At 39.3% G+C, this 20,670-nt stretch overlaps 1 protein-coding gene across 3 annotated transcripts in view; it reads right to left on the minus strand.

Moving 5' to 3' along the window:
- The window catches only part of ankrd11 (ankyrin repeat domain 11), a 115,197-nt gene extending 95,999 nt beyond the window's left edge, over window positions 1–19,198 (minus strand). For 2 of the 3 annotated variants that reach the window (XM_077519453.1, XM_077519450.1), the window contains exon 1: window positions 18,780–19,198. The gene's annotated coding sequence lies outside the window, so the exon portion shown is untranslated. Of the gene's footprint in view, window positions 1–6,401; window positions 6,591–18,779 lie in introns of those variants that run through there. The other variant, XM_077519451.1, reaches the window with a different exon arrangement.
- Between the last annotated feature and the right edge of the window lie 1,472 nt (window positions 19,199–20,670).

The following is a 20,670-nucleotide window of genomic DNA, read 5'->3' on the forward strand; positions in this document are numbered from 1 at the left end:
ACATGGTGCGGCGCACTTGCAATCCGCACAGTCACATATTCACCAACGTTTAAAAATAAATCAATACATTTCTTTGCACCAGCCAATCGGCTTCTGGAACGGACTGCAAAGTCACACACAGCGTCCTTTACAGGTCTGTAGTCACCCGGAGATAGTGATAAGTGTTTAGTTGTTTAAAACTATTGAAATGCTAGCATTAGCAAAAGTATTTAGCACTACAACATCCTATTTCAGCCATATTCTTTCTGCGTTAATTTTACTTAGGCTGGATGCCGAAAATACTTATTTTTGCTCTTTTCAGACTAATAGTTTCAGTGGCCGAAAATTAGGTGCATCCCTAGTCATTTCCGCTTCTTATTTACTACTGTGGATAAAGACATTTTCATGTCACTCATCACACTAATGTTTCCTTTGGCTCTAAAAGTGTGTTGCTGCGCTGCCAAGCTGCACAAGACGCCGTGCATACATGTACTTCCTGTACGCAAAAGACCAAGATTGAGGATATACACTGGTAACCTTGCGGTAATTGTGAGTTCACAAACTCCCAAGAATACATCTTGTACCGGGGGTGGGATATGTAGCTGTGACGAAACCAGAAAGCGCAGACGCCGCGGGAAACAAACAAACCTAACATGGACGAATGGACGCTGAAAATAATTCTGTTCTCGCAGAATTACTCAGTTTTTTTTTCTTGAATGTTGAACAGCGAGAGGCGGTAAAGATGATGTCTTTTAAACATTTAAGGTGTTTTTGAAAAAAACAAAAAAAAAAGGCTCGCTATACACTATACATACATACATACACATACATACACTAGTTGGTGTATAACACATAAAATGATTTTCACGAACAGAAGTCATACTTTTTTTGCTAAACATTTAAAATATACACAGCAATTGTGTCTATATATGTCACAGTGCTCATTGTCGGTCATATGCAGAAAAACAGAGAGCCTGCCACAGTGCCAAAATCATCTTAAAATTATTTGTGTCTAAAGAGGAAACAAGGCAGTTAGCTACAACGCCCTTAGCTTCCTGCAAACATAACTTCCTGAGGACCCACGGCTACTGTATGGATGTGGTTAACGGAGGGGAATCTTGAGAATTGTGGAATGGGAATGAACTAGCATGAAGGTAGTGCATGGTGAAAGGAGATGGAGTTACCTGCACAAAACAATCTCATCTACACAGGATTCCCAGAGGGTGATATGATGAAACAGACAGCAGATATGAAGTGCATGACTGTTGCGGAAATGTTTGAGTATGTGCATGTGTGTGTGTGTGTGTGGGGGTGTGTGTGTGTGTGTGTGTAACAGTAGTATGAGCCATCATGTATGTAACCTGCCATTACCTCAACCTGCATAACACATTAAATCTCCCCAAAGGCCAAACTATTCATTCAAGTTAAGTAAATTCAAAGAAACGACAAATTATCAGCAACATCCACCCGATTTATACCTTTTTGCCAATTCAAACCAGTTTGCCCCACACCACTAATTATTATAATTATTATGTAATGTAACATAATGAAGCACCGGTTGCTTAACTCATTCACTCCCAGCCATTTTCACTGAAGCAACCCCCAATTCGCTCCCGGTTGTTTTACTGGATTTTGACTCATTTTGCAAGGCCCACAGAATATTGTGTTCTATTGCTATAAAAACATTAACATGGAACCTACCGAAAGAAAGATTAGCGTGTCTTCTTTCATCAGAGAAAAAAAGTATATTGCATCTGTTTCCGTTTTGCCGCAATTTACATTAGAATATAGCAAGTTTCATCATTATTCACACATCTGTTTAAAACTGTGGGGAAAACAGCTTGTTGCAACATGGCCCTGGTTGATCTCTCATACTCTACTGCCACCTGATGGCCGTTTGTGTAGTAACTACCATTGCTTCAACTGTTCTCTTCAGTTCAGAGGCTACATCCAAGCCTTCTGTATGCTCGAGGGACGGAAGTTGAATGGAGACACGGTCACACGGATAAGATTCACAACATACTCCGACAAGTTTAATGTACAAATTATAGAAGAGATGTTTATTTTATATGAACAACACCGCGAGGACGACAGCTGTACATACACGCTTGATAAGCCGGCATGGATCCGTTAACAACAGACACAAAGGGGTTTGCAAACACGGACGCTGGCAATAGAAACAAACTCTCTTCGTGATGTTTATAGATTTGAATGGGATTGAACCATAATTATACATCAGGGTGATGGCACGAGATCTTATCTTTGTCATATGTTGGACTATAAAGTGATTTTCAGGATAAGTACAATAACAACGCGATTCGCATTTATTCAGAGCTAATGCTAATCGTGATTGTTAATCATTTAGCATAGGCTAATTTTGTTGGTGTTTGTGTAATACATGCATATGTGTGCAGAAGATAAGGAAATACTAAATTCAACTCACGTTCAACCTTAGTGGGCTTAAAAAAAATAAATTAAATATGGTGTGTGTGAAAAAATGTGGGGCTATTTGATTGAATAATTGACAGGCGACTCGATTTTTAAAAACGTCGTTAGTGACAGCACTACTTTGAATACCAACATATAAAGAGCAACTTGACTGATGGAAAAAGGATGAAAAGAATAACATGCTGCTATGGAACGATAGGCTCTTCAGCTCAAGAGAAAAACAAGAAAACAGGCTATGCTGACTTTGGGCTTCTGTTGATGATAACTTGGGGATGGGATGAGGTGGGGGTGAGACTGCCCTACATCCATGACAGAGATTACACCGCTGGCTGCTGTTTCTATAAAAATATTCGCTGCTGAGTGTATGACAACTGCATACCCACAGATGAGCGCACAACGTATGAAATAAATATCTAGCTAGATATGTTAGACTGATATGTTGGGAAAACCATCCTTCAGTACCTATTATATCCTTCTTAGAGTGCATTTTCTTAAATATAATATCCTTCTTTTAAGATAAATATGTTTGGTGGGGCTGGGAATCTTTGACTGACTCAAGATTCGATTCGATTACGATTTTAGGGTCTACGATTCGATTCAGAATCGATTTTCGATTCAAACAATTTTCGATTAAAAATTATTTGAGTGACAAATGATTTCTGCTTCAATTTACAGATAAGCACAACATTGTCATGATCTACTCCAGTCTGCTTTGCAAGACAAAATGACAAATAGAGACATTAAAGTGTCTTTTTTTTTTTTTTTTTTTTTTTAAACGTTTATTAATTTTGTATTGTAGTGCCTTTTTCCAAAAAACAGCATGTGGGCTACAACTGCCTTTTCCCCTTCTGTTATTATGATTATTGTTATTATTAATTCAATCTCGAGTGTAATAACCTTATTTATTGATTGATTTGAATTATTTTTTATTTTATTATCTGTTCTCATTGCTGAGGACGTAAATTTCCCAGAGGGAGCCATCCCAAATGGATCAATAAAGTCAATTCTAAGTCTAAGTCTTCTTCTTCATTTCTAATTTAAATAAAATCGATTCGATTCGATTAATAAATGAAAATCTCGATTCTTTTATGAACCGATTTTTTGGCACACCCCTAATGTTTGGTAAGCTTTTCAAGCATGGAAATGGAGAGGTTGTACAAGCCTTGACATGTGCCTACCAGTCTCTTGTTATGAGGGGTGATCCTGTGCAGGAAGAATAAGGTGATGTTTACCTACTAGCGAGTATTCTAGTTGGGCGAGTACTAAACAATTTCTTGCTTTGAACAAAAACATAAATAATAGTTTTGAATAATCGTGATTTTAATTATTACCAAAATAATCGTGATTATTATTTTTTTCCATAATCGAGCAGCCCTAATGACTACCGCCGCCGATGGTATGGAGGGAAATTACTTCTCGCGCATGCGCTTAAGGTAAGTAATAATCGGGGTCGGTGTGGTGTGTATTTACGTCATATTTCTTTGCGACGAGCTGGCGTCTGGGCCGATGCCACAAGGAGTAGGCGGCGGTCACATTTGGCATCGGATTGGTGTATCTAGGCCTTTAGCCTTATCACCCAGCCAGCTCTAGGCAGGATGTTGTGTTCTGTCTTTTCTGTATTGAGTTATCGGTCATCGTTTTCTGAAGCCCCCTGTCCCCCAATCACTGGCCTGTACACCTAGGACTATGAGGAAATTGTACTTATCCTAGAAAGAAAATTGACACACTAGCTTCGTTTGTCAGAATGCAACACAACACAAGCCTTTCCAGTTTCCAATAACAGATCCATAATAGTAAAAAATTATTAAAAACTGGAGAATCCAGTCAACAGCAGTTTCATAAAGTGAAATGGTTCGTCATTAGAAAATAACACTCCATGAGGAATGAAAACCACAAAAAAGCAGCATGTGTAAGTGTTGTTAAATTGGGACAGTGGCATGAATCACAGGGTCTTTATTGCCATCAGCCAGGCTGTAAAGACAGAAAAGAGCTGACGTTTGCAAATGCACGCACTGGTCAAAAAGGGTGCTTAGATCCTTTGTTATGGTTAGGTATACTGCCCCACAACAGGCTAGAGAAAAACAAAAGATAGGTGGCTAGACATTGTAGGAAGCCAAAGTACCAACTGACCGAACGCCTATCTTTGGTATTTATTTAGGTACGTCTTTGCATTTCATTCACATCCAGCAAGCGCAGACACACACCTCCCGAATCTTCTCCTTCCCCCCTTCCTGTTGTTGCATTTCAATGTAAATGGTGAGATGAATGGCTGCAGCTGGCCCATCAAAAGGCTAGCCCCAATAAAGGGCCTTGATGATTGAGATTCACCCAGGCCATAACAACTACCATCCCCCCACCAAGCACTGCAGCATCCTCACATTATCTCACTTTATAGCTTACTGCAGGGCCTGTTTTCTCAGGACTTTCATTTTTTTTTTTTTTTGTAGTAACTACAATGGGGATATTTTGGCTACTCAACAATAGAGGCAATCTTGAGGATGCAAAATGTTATGTTTTGAAAACAACTCTCAAAACTTTAAAATGACATGAGGGTTATCATGCTCGTTTAAACACTGAAAACACAAATCTTCAAAAGCAGAGGATGTGCATTCAGTGTTTGTGTGCACTGCTCAAGATGATGGAGCTTGCTAGCACAGCAATGTGTATATATTTACTAGTACCAGTATAAACACTGATCATCCAACGACTTAAATATATAGAGCATTTTCAAAGTATGCTTTGGATAAGACAGAAGAGAAAAGCAGTTAGTGTGCATTAGGGCTGCAACAATCGATTATTTTGCTAGTTGAGTAGTCAGCAACAGTAGTTTAGTTGACTAATCATATGAATATGATTATATGTAAATTGCAGCATATCGTATCCACCATTACCATTATAATTTATTAATTATGTGGATGTGCAAGTTAACATTAAAGACAACTAAGATGCACGTTCAACATTTATTTGTACCAGCATTACTGACATGTTCATAAACTATGCATATTTGCACTATGAATACGTCAGTAAATAAACAAAATAGTTGTAAGGCTATTTCACCCTTAACCAGTGCTGCTGTTTCCAGTTTCTGAAAGGCATAATTCTGTCTGTGAGTCTGGGAACCAGGGAGTGTGAGCGAGCGAGCAAGCATGCTCTCCTTCGTGCTTTGCGTCACTATGGTCATACAGTATCTGTGAAGTGGTTGTAAATAAACAGGAGACGAATGTCTCCGTAATCCATAATAGATGCTACGTTAATCAAACATGACATTGTGTTAAGTTACATCAAACACCGGCGTAACCCGTGTGAGCTAATGCTAACTTCCAGACATGACTGTCCCTATGTCAGAAATGAAACCACAGGTATAAGCCACAGTATTAGTCCTCATTAGACTCTTATTTATCACCGCTATGCCGCAATCAAAGGCTGGTTTGCATCGCAGTAGTTTGGGTGAAATAAGCCCTAACTTTTGGACTATGTTGCTAACAGCGGTTATCCATGACACAACCATTAGCCATAGCATTTCTGTTTACATCACTGATGACCCGGATTAGCACTACTGCGCATGTGCATCACATTCAGTCAGGTTAACAATATGCAATATAGCAAATATCTGCTGAATTATTTTTTGTTTGCACTATTTTTGCACTACTTACTAACGATGTACTAACTCTTAATTCTAATTTGAGATTAGAACAATAAATGTTAACCTAGTTTATGTGTTTTGTATGGCTATTTATTTGATCAATTTAGCTTCTCTAGTGGAGTATATAATCAAACGATTCAGAAATTATTCATTCATTCAATTATTAATTCAAAATACTTTTAGACTGAATTTTACATTTTGATACACACCGCTAACATGAAAGGATGCAATTGATACCATTCGCCCAGGCCTATGTGGCACAAACCGGTTTCATGTTTCGATGAACAGGCATTGAAACACATGAAAACAAATGATCAAAATTACAACTCACCATTACACTAATTGTAGTTGTTTTAATTGATGGGAGTCCTGTGCATGTTTCTCTTCAACAAACCGTCCGGGCTCATCTTTTGTCTCATAGCATATCATGTTGCTAAATGGGACATGGTAAGAGGGCTCCAAAAAATTAAGCATTTCTCTGTGTTTCACCGTTTCTATTTCACTTGTGCTTTTATTGTATTTGAAGACAGACTACAGGTCGCATTTATATAACATATTTCAACATGCTTGTCGTATGCATACAGCTGTATTCACTGACGTCAGTGTCGTAAAGCGACGCAAGTGTCGCTTTCGGTGTCGTAAAGCGATGTTAGTGTGTGTTGTATCAAACAACTTCTATGATGTTCTTGTCAGTACACAGTTGTTGTTTGTGCATTACCAGACCTTACATTTTGGCAAAGGAGATAAGAGGTTTTTAATCTCAACGGGACTATCCTGGTTAACTAAAGGTTAAAATAAGAGATTCACTTCCTGCTGCTACTGCTGCTCTCATTCCTCACCGGCAGTCCAGGAGTAGTGCGGATATGAATCTTTTAAGACTAGCGGCGATGAGAATAGCCGGAGATAGAGAGGCTAACCGCTATTCTCATCCACCAGCATTTTATTTTCGTACTCTCTGACCCTTGGAAATGTATGAGTCCTGTGTAAATTTGTTAGACAAACATTTCACTGCTCCACAGTACACAGCGTTATATTGCAACAACAGCGGTAGATGGACGAGTTGAAAGTCCTCTGTCGATTGGCCGATTGGATGACAAGATACCAAAAACATGTGATTAGCGATTAGCCGACTTCAAGCCTTAGATTTCCATATGAACTAGTAAAACCACAAGTCAGTTTAACCCTTAATTTTCACAAGTGTAGCCGCTTATTAAAATATATTTGAATGATTTATATACACTGTAATATGGAACACCAGTGAGGTTAGCAAGTTGGTGTGGCCATCAAAAAACATTTCAGCTTGTCACATCGCCCCTTTCGGAAATTAATTGCCCACGCCTAACGCCCATTGGAACTAGATACCTCAAGCCCCATTGTCAATAGCCCACTGGCCTGTTCTAAAAATAGCTCACCAGTGATGGGACTAGTGTTGTCACGATAGCAAAATTTTGACTTCGATGCTATACCTGCATAAAATACCTTGATACCGGTACTGAAACGGTATCTCAACAAAGATCTAAAACATCAGCAAAAGCAGCATTAAAACTAACAAAAGAACTTCAAATTATTATTTTTTTATTAATTCAAAACAATAGGATGTATACATTAGGGGTGTTAAAAAAAATCGATTCGGCGATATATCGCGATACTACATCGCGCGATTCTCGAATCGATTCAATAATCGGCAGAATCGATTTTTTTTATTTTATTTTTTTTTTTTTTTAAGGATTCACACCTTGAGCATGGAAGAATGTTATATGAACGGAACATTAAGCCTTAATATTTTATTTTAATGCTGTTCAAACATGAAACATTACAACCTCTATAAGACTGAAATTTCAGATAAATAAATAATACATTTTCATATAAATCTTACACTCTACAAGCTTACTGATTAGTATTTTCTAAATTTGAATGAAAAAAAATCGCAACAATCGACTTATAAATTCGTATCGGGATTAATCGGTATCGAATCGAATCGTGACCTGTGAATCGTGATACGAATCGAATCGTCAGGTACTAGGCAATTCACACCCCTAGTATACATAATTATACTGTATATATTCATGTATATATTATATGTGCTTTCACATGACATGCCATATTGTTGAAGTACTGTATTTGATTGCATTTGATGTCATCCGTTTGAAATATTATTATTATATTACAGTGGCACTCCTATGACTCAATGTAACGTTGCTTGAGTGTGTGTCCCCGTTCTTCCCCATTCCAGCTCCCATAATCAATCAAATACTACAAACTGGGAACAAAATCATTCACACTCGACTTATTTTTTAAGGCAAGTGTCAAAAATGCATCACAACCTGTCGCTATGACTGACGTCTTAGCGTTTTCTATGTTTAAATGTGATTTCCTACTGTGTTGCCTGTTCATTGAACAGTCTACTGCAGGATTGATGCTTTTTCTTCTGCTTCTCCGTGAAAAACATTTACTCTTGTTATAAAACGTTTCCAAAACTGAAACTTGAAAACCACACGCGTGTTCTTCATGTTTTTATGGAACTATATGTAGCAGTGCTGTCGCGTGGATTCCACTCAGCGTGCACGCTCCCGTGGCTTGCGGGGTGGGGGTTGTTACAACTAGGGGTGTGAATTGCCTAGTACCTGACGATTCGATTCGTATCACGATTCACAGGTCACGATTCGATTCGATACCGATTAATCCCGATACGAATTTATAAGTCGATTGTTGCGATTTTTTTTCATTCAAATTTAGAAAATACTAATCAGTAAGCTTGTAGAGTGTAAGATTTATATGAAAATGTATCATTTATTTATCTGAAATTTCAGTCTTATAGAGGTTGTAATCTGTTTCATGTTTGAACAGCATTAAAATAAAATATTAAGGCTTAATGTTCCGTTCATATAACATTCTTCCATGCTCAAGGTGTGAATCCTAACCCGAAGTCAGACGTTTTGTTGAATATTTTTCCATTAAAAATGGAAGTTTAAAAATCGATTCACACACACACAAAAAAAAAAAAAAAAAAAAAAAAAAAGGCAATGATGATAAAACGGACTTCATTCGGAATGATTTCAATCAGAATGACTAAAAAGCCTCCATGTAAACCTGGCTACTGGCTAATCTAATAGTTGACTAATCATCATTATATTTCACAGTTTTGTTTTTCCTCTCAAAATGTCCCCAGCTTGCTGGCTCTCTTCCTGTATGTGACGCATATACACAGTATTGGCAATCCGGGTCATCCATGATGTACTGTGGCAGTGGCATGGCTAACTGATGTCCGCAACCAAGTTCAAAAGACTGGGCGCATTTCACCAAAAACAATGTGATGTAATACTAGGGGTGCAGCAATTAACCGGTCTTACGATTAACTGTGGTTTTTAAACGTCAGGATGATCTAACCGCAGCCGTCCAACAATACCGGTTATTTCCTCTCACAACAGGTCTTCCGTTTCCACACGATTTAGCGAGCAAATAACAACACAGGGCTCAGCTTTGAACGTGTGGGGAGAGTAGCGTACCCCTCGGCTGGGTGCCGAAGCGGCCTGGGCCTGAGTGTACGTGGGGAAAGGGGAGACCGAACCGAGGCGGCAGCAAGCAAGGCGAGCCGGAGGTCCCACGGGGCTCGACGGTCAGGCTTCTCGGCCTGAGTCGCCGCCGGGAACCCTGCTCGTCATGCCACCGACGCCGGCCGCCTCCCCGACCCCGGGGCTGTGGGCTGCGGCCAGGCAGGGCAGGGTGCTCCCGCGAGACCCCCCGTCCTCAGACGCGCCCTGGATAAGCCATAGGCCGAGACTTGGGAAGCCGCGGGGCTGCCCTCTTGGTACTGAGTATGAGTATTATTTAGCACAGTGCCGTTTTAATTTTAGTCATGTGATTTCACTGTCTTCCACATTAATGCTTGTGAAATATGCTTACAGCTTGTATTTGTTATTGTATTTATAGAGATGTTCAGTGTTCGTTGTGCAACTATTCATAGTCTGTATTTGTTTCCATTGTAAAATGTAGTAAACAGTTCCAGTAAAGCTAAAAATGTTACGACCACAGTATCACCTTCAATTTAAGTTGTTTATAATATAAACATGTCAGAAATCTAAGTACAAGCTGCAAAGTTTAATAAATGTTCAATGTCCTATCATCTTAATTACCTTTCTTTTTAATTTACACTTTCAAAAAAATCAAGCTCTAAGATAATGAAGGTTATGTAAGAGCAGCTATTTGCTGGTGCAATATGCTGAAATTTACATCATTACCTCGAGTGTTCATTATTATTCTTTAACCAATAAAAAATGTGTACATTTTTTTATTTTTTTATTTTATCTTAATGCTCAATTATTCAATCAAATTTTCAATAGGATACCCGAATGCCAAAATATTCAATAGCTGCAGCCCTACAACTAACCTTGATGCTTTTCTACATAAACGAAAGATCCTTTCTGAAGCTGACAACAGATGAGAATCACAAAATGCCCTGCCAAGTCTGCAAAGCATTCTGGAGAAGCACCAACATGCCAGAGACACAAACCTTTCCCTGAAATAGTATTGGCTATAATAAAATATGTAATGATGCAGTGGAGGACACAGGCACAGCCAAAGGTGGGTAAAGAACATTGTCCACCATCGGGACATCCTTAAGTCCAATATGTGACTCTGCGGTCCCTAGAGAAGCCGCAGGATTGTGGCCCGCCATTTTGCTCTATTTTACTTCAAGCCTACAAGGAGAGAAGCAGAATGGTCTGCATTTCAAAGGGCTTCAAGATGCCATTTGAGGGTCTGCTGAGATTGACTTAATTTAAAGAAAAAAAAAGAAGTTTTTTTTTTTTTTTTTAAAGTGCTCAAAACTAACAGGGAGAAACATAGGAGTGAGAGATGCTGGAGCACAGACACAGCTATGAAAGACGAGTAGCTATACTTGTTTACCAAAAAGGAGCACACGCTCAACACGAGGGGGAGGGGAAAGCTTGCAAACGGAAAGCAACCAGAGTTGTTGCCCAAGTTAGCTACATAGATCAGCTCTTTAAACAACAGTCAAAAATGCTTTCCTTGGCAAGACGAGGTGCATCATTGTATAGGTTTTGTGACGAGAACGTCGTAACACCATGTTTTCCACAGCGCGGAACCGAACAAGAAACCATTTTCTGTGGTTGTTGTCAGGTTACTAAACACTACTACAAGGAAAACTGCAGCATTCTTTGGCATGGAGTAATAACAAATATTGACATATTCAGCCATAAAGAGACATGAATCACGAAGAACAATATTCCTACACCCACAATACATTATGAATGTTTGCATAAGGTAAGTCATTGCTTACGTTTGATGTTTCCGGTTTCACAGTATTATTCCTTTTTACTATGAAAATAAAAACGGAAGCATTTTTTTCATTAGGGGTAACCACAAGTATGAGATGCAGCCTGATTTGAATATACTAAAAATGAATAATCTCACCAATATGAAAATGTGACATACTGTACTTGGTTTAGTTTAATATACTAAAACATCTCTACAATACAGTGATTGTGAACTATAAGGCTCTTGAGATCTTGCTTTGTTCAAACAAATTTTTGCTATTTTATGCCCAAGCATCTTTATACATTTCCACTTATCAAACACGAAAAAAACAAAACAAAAAAACAAAACAAAAAAATTACTGCTTTTCAGGGTTGGCACTGGGACTGGGTCATGAAACTTTTTAGCCAATGTGGCAAAACAGCATAAAAATCGCCTAGCCACATTTGAGTGTAGCGAGCCACGACATCAAATGTTTATGTGGCGGCAGTGCCGCCTATTTTGCCGCTATCTCACTAGTGTGCACTACTCATGCATACACATGTCAGAGATATTGTAGCTCAGCTAACAAACACACAACACTTTTGGGAAGTAGGAATGCAGCAATTAACCCGTTTTACGATTAACCGTGGTTTTTAAACGTCAGGATTATCTAACTGCAGCTGTTCAACAACACCGGTTATTTCCGCTCACAACAGCTCTCCTGTTTCCGCATGGTCCATTTAGCGGCCGCACAACACAGGGCTCAAAATAATAATAATAATTTCCACGTATTTGGTTAAGTCACAATGGTAATGTAACATATTCAAAATGCTGACAACTTAGCCTCCATTAAGATACAAGATGTTTATTTGTCATATACGCAGTAGTAACAGCACAATGCTAGCACTAAGCAATTAAAATCTTACTTTGCTGATGCTGATTACTTTGCTCCCTCCACCATATGCAAAATATCATATATATATATATATATATATATATATATATATTTATTTTAAGTGTAGTTCTAAATAACTAAAGATATATACTGATGGAGCGGCACGGTGGTCGAGTGGTTAGCACATCAGCCTCCCAGTTCTGAGGACTCCGGTTCGAGTCCAGGCTCCGGCCTTCCTGGGTGGAGTTTGCATGTTCTCCCCGTGCCCGCGTGGGTCTTCTCCGGGTACTCCGGTCTCCTCCCACATTCCAAAGACATGCATGGCAGGTTAATTGGGCGCTACCAAATTGTCCCTAGGTGTGCTTGTGAGTGTGGATGGTGTTCGTCTCTGTGTGCCCTGCGATTGGCTGGCAACCAGTCCAGGGTGTCCCCCGCCTACTGCCCAGAGCCAGCTGAGATAGGCGCCAGCACCCCCCGCGACCCTTGTGAGGAATAAGTGGTCAAGAAGATGGATGGATGGATACACTGATGGAAGGGAGCTGTTGATGGGCAATCTACATTAAGTACAATTTAAAAACAAAAAATTAGGGAAAAAAAGCATGTAAGTTTGGCAATAGCTGGGTTCACACGGCAGGGGAATTAGCCCAATTTTAGCTTCGAATCTCCCCTCCTGACAATCGTAAGGATGCCCCGACAGCCAAACGATAATCTTGACAGATAATCCTACAGTGTGTGGTGTGTTCAGACCGACCTCGGCCGCTCGGAAGGTCGTTTGGGCACGCTCCAATCTCAAATCGGGAATGATCAACATGTGGGATTGTTTTGGCCCGACTTCGCACCGTGTATGCCGTGCCCCGAGGACTAACAAGCACACAGCCGGTTGTCGGTGACATGCAGCCAATCAGAAAACGAGGCGGCTAAGAAGACTGTGGGAATCCAAAATCAAAGCAGTCATGATGCAACAGAAAGTCTGTGTTTGCACTGTTTACGCTCATTTAAACAACGCCTTTTCTTTTTATGTCGTTTTTTTTCTGCTAAAAACAAACCAGGATCTACCGCAACTGGTCCTGACCTCCATGTTTGTTTACCTTGAAGTCACATTTAATCTCGAGAGGTTTTGCGAGAATTCCCATCTAACCAGGAAACATTCATGAATGAAACTGGTTTGTGTGTTATGTGTTCATTGTGCAGTGTAGCTGCACACCACTCACGGTACGTTCAAAACTGTTACTCATGTGATGTTTTTCTCATCATGTTGGTTGGACTTTGGAAGTTGGCAGACAATTTTATGCTTTGCATGTATGTCAGCATTCAACTATTCAAGTGTTGCAGAGGTATTGCACAGTGTAAACTTTGAGGTGAGCAGGATTACAAAAGAAAAATATTGCAGTGTGGTTGACAAATTGTGATCTCATTTAAGGTGTGTGGGTAGAAGCTGTTTTTAGTCTTGTTTTTCTGGCTGTGACGCTCCTGTTGCATCTGCCAGATGAGAGACGTTTACAAAGTGTGTGTTGTGGATGTGTATTGTCTCAGATCATGTCTTGTGCCCTTTTTGTGGCACGGCTGTCATTTGTGGTATTGTGATGTGAAGGCTACTCTACAGATGTGTTGAGCAGTTTTAATGTCACGCTGGACAGCCTTCCTGGGTACAGTTCCAATACCAAACTGTGAAAAGGTTGGTCAAAAAGACTGTCTCCACATCTGAAGAAGTTGCTGAGCAAATGTTTGTACTGCAATTTTCCTCATCCTTTAGTTTTATCACAACTGGCAGAGAGGCATTATTGCGTTATTTATAAGTAAGTTGCGTGATCACTGGTGACAACTCATCAGTGATTGTTTATTCCTCCTCCTTTTATTCCTTGTACAATAGTGGTGTACATTCACCTGACTTTGGAGCAGGAAGCGCGGGTTCAATTCCCAGTGATTATGTCAATGTGAGTGTCACTGTGAATGGTTGTTCTTCTCTGTCTGCAACTGACTGGCGACCAACAGAAGGTCGAGACCGCTTTTCGCCCAAAGTCATCTTAGATAGGCTCCAACAATCCGTGACCCCGAACAGGATAAGCGGTGTTGAAAATGGATGGATGGATTTAGACAAGATTAATCTAGCTAAAGTTTTCAAAAGTTTGTCAATACTGCAAAACATTCATTCATTCATTCTCCGAACCGCTTGTCCTCACCTCCATGCTCGCGGGAATGCTGGAGATGGGGCGTATCCCAGCTGCCTTTGGGGGAGAGGCATGGCACACTCTGAACCAATTGGCAGCCAATCACAGAGCCCACTTGATAACACTAGTGTCCTATAAGTTAGCAGCATGAAAAACACAATTGGCTGTTTTTAGTTTAAAAGGTGCCCTGCGATTGGCTGGCAACCAGTCCAGGGTGCACCCCGCCTCCTGCCCAGAGCCAGCTGAGATAGGCTCCAGCACCCCGCGCGACGCTTGTGAGGAATAAGCAGTCAAGAAAATGGATGGATGGATGGATAGTTTAAAATGGCCCAGTGTGAGCGAACCCTAACACTACAATACAAAATGAAAGTGATATGAAAATATGAAAGAGATGATGAATGTGAACATTACAGACGAAATTGTTTCGCGGAGCCTTGGTATGCTGTTTGGCTCAGCACGAAGGAGGTGCAGCTCGGGTTTAGGAGCGGTGGAACGCAGCCGCTGAATGAATAGAACGGAAATGCTGACATGGAAAAAAAGTAACTCAACAGAAGTAGTATTTATTTTCAACTTATGAACTGCAGGTGGATCGCTAAAGTGGCTAAACATGGCAAAGGTTCGCTTTACATCTGCTGTCTATAATCTACATAGCATAAGTCACTCATCGTGGCCTCCATAGCAGTGACAAGTCTTCACTTGCGTAAGTACAGTTACAATAAAATGGCGGTCAAAAAGATGGAAAGCCATACTAATTGTTAACTCTTTGAGTGCCAAACGTTATCCAAAAAACAACCCCGACAGTGCCAGCCGAATTCTAGCATTTTCACTCATCTTTCAAGGCAAACAGAATATTGTGCACTATATGAAAGATTGGATTCCATTCTTTCATTAGGAAAAAAAAGCACATTTCTACCTTATTCCGTTCTTTAGTAATCACCATTTGAAAATAGGTAATTTGAGTGACATAAGCGAAACTAGAAAAAGAGAAAACAAACTTTTTGCAAAAAGATGTTTTCTGCACAACAGTGACTTTGACACTAATGGGTTTTTTTTTGTTTAGTGACGCTCTGTGAATTAGATTTAATGTGACAAAGGCTTTGATCATTCAAATCATTCTTGAAAACCTATTTCATCAGATTTGTCATGTTTCATTGTAATTTCATCGACAGTCAAACCTTGGTTTTCGAACGCTTCTATTCTCGACCAAAAAATTAGAGAATTTTATGTCTCAGAACTCGTTCAAAGAATTGGCTCTCGACCAAACTGGAAAAAGCCGAGCGTACCTGAACGCGACTCACTCGGAAGAAAAAGCCGAGTGGAGAAAAGGCTACAAGGCTGTCTATTCCTTAAGTCTGATATGTTCAACTTTGTTAACTGCGTAACTGAGACGAATCCTAATTTGCACAATTTGTAGTGTGTTCATTGGAAAGCGAGTTCACGTGACACAACTGACCCTCGCGTTCGTGCGTGTGACCGCTTGAACAGAATCAGTCTTCGCCAGCATCGAAAGCAGCAGGAAGTCTGCCGCTAGCGTGTGTGCCGTGTTGTGAGTTTGTCCAGTGGTGTGCGTCAATGAGTGGTGGGTCCTGTCCTTATTTCTTGTCTGTAACCTTCTTGCCAGAATCAGCTCTAGCTTGTTCCTTCTAAAATGTTTGTTACGAATGTTTGGGCGGTGTTTTCGCATCCGCACGTTACCACATAGCACTCGTAAGTTGATTTTGCGCTGCTAAGCCCGAAACCGGAAGTGTCATCATTTTGTTTCACAATAAGGGCACGTACCGGAAGTGATGTTCTAAATGTCGCTACCTTAACTGCACTAATTTAATTTGCTTTGTTTATTAATGTGAGTGCCTTAACTTGCGTTTATACATTTACTTATTGGCCTATTTTCTGTCTGTCTTTCTTTAGGAAACCACACACTCACTCACACTCACACACACACCCATACAGACACAAACAACTTAAACCAAAAGCTGCAAACAATGAACATATGTATGAAGATTGAAGAAATATTGTAAGTGCATTTTGTTTTGTTTTTTCCATCATTTTAGATAGGATATCTTCTATTAAAATAAAACGGTGTCTATTTCTACCATTTTCTATTCATGGTAAACAGTATACAGTGCAGTTTATGGTGTAAAATAGTAAAAAAAAAAAAAAAAAAAAAAAACTGGCAAAAGTTTTTTTTTTTTTTTTTTTTTACTTGGAACGGATTAAAATTATTTACATTAATTATAATGGGAAAAATTGTTTCGGATTTCGAACAACTCACTTTTGGAACAGCCTTCTGGAACGGATTATGTTAAAAAAAAAACGAGGTTTGACTGTACGTACTTTGAGCCAATTGAAAAAGGGATACAATGCTGCCATCTGATGGCCATATTCCGTGGGTGTTTTTGATTTCACAACTCCATTGACCAGGCAGCGCTCCACAAGACGTTGCACTGCACATTGATTTAAAAAACAAAACAAAAACAAAAAAAAACAGTTGATGTCAATGTTTATGGCGGCATTCATTAGGATTTTGGCATAAATCATTTAACGTTTTTGGTGGTCTATCAGTTAAGCTATTGAAACACAGTCACAAAAACAGAAATAAGAACAGCGCACTTGGCACATAGGTCTGGTTGGAATCACATCAGAGCGGAGAGTAACTAACTTCGAACAGCAAAATACCCAGCAACTTAATAGGTAATTGGGGAGAAAATAACACCATAAGACGATGATGCGTATGTCAGTTTTAAGCTGCTAGTTATATAATAAATATTTAAAACATCAGAGTCTTTATTAGTCCCACATTTGTGATACTTTTATATATAAATTAATTGGTTAATTATGTTTGGTTAATTGATGAATCAGATTGCTGACTCCATCCCTTCACAATACAAAAGCAGGAAATTATTTTACACTGAATGCAGAAATGGACAACCATATTATGATTTAGTTACTGATGTAGTCTGTAACATGCAGTGTTAAGGAAAGGAAAATAAATTGCCCAAAGGCTTGTCACTAGTTGACTGCAGGCTGCTAAATAAAAGCTGTTGGTGCTTAAGTTTTGTGATGAAAGGAGTTGGTTGACTGGAGCTGATCACGTACTTTACCACAGAAATCAACAATCACAATCGGAGCACCATTTGTAATTAGTCAATCATTAAATTAAAGATATGCACACAATAAACAAGTGCAATGGACTCTAAACCATCCACACATTAAACACAACTAGAAAACCATGCATTTGAGGATAACTATGTCATTTTTAAAGTGTTTGAATTGACGTATTATAGTATGCAAGATATTCCAAACAACATTGGAAAAAAAGAAAAAAGAAAAAAAAAAGACGTTGAGAAATTTGAAAATGTAAGAAATGTTTAAATAATTCAACACCAACAACTGCTCAAATTCCAAATGTAACAAGTATGTGAAGATATGCTAGAAGAATTCTAGAACACACCCAAAGAGAATCCATCTGATTCTTAAAGTATACCATGGGTACGGAAGATTAGATATACAAACTTGAACAGAAAGTATTCCGATGAGGGGACTGCATAGTCAACATGAACCCAAGAAGCTCCATAGACAACTGGCTATCTTGGTGGAAAATACCAGCAGCAGCACTGCAGTGTTTTCCTCGCCATTGGTCCTGCACCAAAGACGAGAGCTTGCTTGACTGCTCAGCCACAAGCCCACCATGTTGTTGAGCCTCTCCTTCAACACGCATAACACTTGAATCACCTTCACAAATACAACTGATATCTACCCATAACACACCACACGTCTTACGACTATGTACACAAACTGAAGGTGGTTTTAATTATTCGTGGAGACGTTCCATCTACGTGTTTAGTTACTAGATGGAGCTATGTAGAATTGAAAATGTACAAGTGTGACTATTAAAAAAAAAAAAGGTAAAGAGGTCCTGGGTTAGGCCAATAACATCCAATATAACAAGCTCCATGTTTATGTATGTAATTACTGTATTGTGTTGCTTTGGAAGAATATTGCAGAAGAATGCTGCATGGAATAGTTTCCATTTAAGTCAATCTTGTATGTTAAAAAAATAATAATAATAATCAACACAGGACAATTCACAAATCACCAGTTTTTATCAAAAAATGAAAAGCCTCTACCACTAAACCGCAAGAATATGGTAAATGTAACAATTCAAAAACATCACCACCAGAAACGGAAATTGTTATATTCTACCAACTGCTTGCAATTGGATACATTTGTACCATTTGTTCTGAAAACATGACCAAACCGCGATATTCGAAATTGACCTTTGTTGCTTGTCACAACAGAGCAGATTACCACACAATACAGCAATAGCCAGTTTGTTGTTGATACCGCGCTGACCGTGTGAACCAAGGGGGGGGAAAATAGTCCCACTTACCTAATTTGGTATTTCCTCAATGTGTGAGCAGAACCTTTATTTAATGCCACGGTGTATTCAGCCAATGCTAGATGTTCCCATTTGTTGAGTTCGTTTTAGCACAAACAGTCCCGGAGACATCCGCATAGACTTGCGGGGACCATGGCAGCTCAAAGCAGCCCACTAGAAACGAGGCTAGCGCTAGCTTGTTAAAACCATACACACCAACAAGAAGACGACAGAGGAAAAGACGGCTCCAATATCCACAAAAACACGATTGCAGCGCAGCTAATTCTTCTTCACCTCCGAGTGCAAATCTTTATCAGTCCACTTGTGTAACGAAAGATTTGATTGGGTGAAGGAAACCCATCAAAATAGCACAGAATGTTTCGTTAAAGTCATCAGCGAACCCATTCGAGCGTTTTTCAAGCGGCCTTCGACTTCGAGGTGCAGGACGGAAACGCTTGGGGGGATTGAAAGCCGCCTTGTGATTGGTCGCAACGTCGCCGCGCACAATGAAACTGCCTCCATTTTGGATCTAGAATGGATCCTTTCCCTCTTTTGAAAGTACAAGGAATGCCCCAACATGGCAGACCAGGCTTGGAGTTTCACACCCAGAGCCCGCGCTACTGTTACAACCGAAGGACCAATCAAAGTAAATGTAGTGCAGATATTGGGTGCGTTCGATGTCTAATATCTTGAAATGGTGTTTACTTATCTAATTGTACTTCGTGCGTCACCAGTAGCATTATTTAAAAAGAAAGGTGAACGCATTCTAATTTTAAATAAAGATAAAATGTAGGGACATCGTCATTTATTTATCCAATACATTTTTTTTTTTTAGCCAGGACGTACATTATTTACAGATTTTGTCTCTATCTATGGTTAAATATGAGGACATAATTGAGATAATTACAAAAAAACACGTGAACTTTTTAAAGTACCTCCTGGGGCAAAGAAGGCTGAATTTCAGTTAAACTGCACTAATATCCAATGTAACGTGCAGGGATTAAAGTTATTTTTTCATAGCAGATTTAGATAAACAAATAAGAAAAAATGTATATTGCTGATGCATCGCAAATATTAAACGTGTTGTGGTTCAACAGAAGACAGAGTCGTTGAAAACATATCGGCCAGGATTTTTATATAAACCGAACGCACCCCTCAGTCGACAAGTGGCGAGCGTGAATAGAACAAGCGTTCTAATTGGTGCTAAGAATGCTGTGCTGTCATTGGTCGTTATGTATGTCAATCCCAACTAATATCAATGACCTCATTGCATACGACAATCTCTATATTTTGACATACCCAAATATTTTCAAAAATTTAACGAAATGAATGTTATTAATACTCTTTATTTTTCTTGATTTTTTTTTTTAATTAAGTACCCTCTGTAGTTTAGCGCCCATGTGTCGTTACGCCAAACAAAGATCAGAAAAGTGTAACTTGACGAATAGCGCACCCTGCTGGATTTACTCAAATAAAGTACTGTGCAGTGTCACCTAAATTGTATCAACACTCAACCACTCAACGCACAATGCTGACAACAAACTAATTAAATGGTTTCCTTATATCTGTGTCATCGAAAACTGAGCAATATTGTATTTTAACTAATAGAATGAATTTTTCAACATTATATGCAGGTGTACATATTGCGAACGGTGCTGTTGACTGGAGGAACAGCATTCGTTCCTTGTTTGTTTTTTTTAACAAGAGAAGATAAACGACATAAAGTTTTTCTACTCCTGCGTAAATATGTGCGCAGCTAAAATACTCTTGAACTCAACATTTTCACATTAAGCTTGAATTCAACACGAGTGCAAAACCTTCTAAGTTCAAAAGCTCGCGCTGCGAATAATGTTATTATTAACCGAAATTTACTGTCAAATTAAAATTGAATTCAGTTCTTTTT

This window comes from Festucalex cinctus, chromosome 4 (assembly GCF_051991245.1).
Source record: "Festucalex cinctus isolate MCC-2025b chromosome 4, RoL_Fcin_1.0, whole genome shotgun sequence".
In the NCBI taxonomy this organism is placed as follows: Eukaryota; Metazoa; Chordata; class Actinopteri; order Syngnathiformes; family Syngnathidae; genus Festucalex; species Festucalex cinctus.